Source organism: Eimeria mitis, genomic scaffold (assembly GCF_000499745.2).
Source record: "Eimeria mitis Houghton genomic scaffold, Emh_scaff1164, whole genome shotgun sequence".
NCBI lineage: Eukaryota > Apicomplexa > Conoidasida > Eucoccidiorida > Eimeriidae > Eimeria > Eimeria mitis.
Window position 1 is genome coordinate 11,533 of NW_013567957.1, and position 252 is coordinate 11,784.

The following is a 252-nucleotide window of genomic DNA, read 5'->3' on the forward strand; positions in this document are numbered from 1 at the left end:
CGCTCCTTGTGCTGTTGCTGCTGCTCTTGTTGCTGAGCTGCTGCCGCATGCAGCAGACTTCGGGTTTGACTACAGAAACACCACCAGCAGCAGCAGCAGCAGCAGCAGCAGCAGCAGCAGCAGCAGCAGCGGGAGCAGCAGCAGCAGCAGCGGGAGCAGCAGCGGGAGTTGCTGCAATGTGTTTGGTGGTGGTTTAGTAGAGTATAAGGGTTTGAGTGTGTCTGAGCTGAAGGGTTTAATAGAGAAACCCTT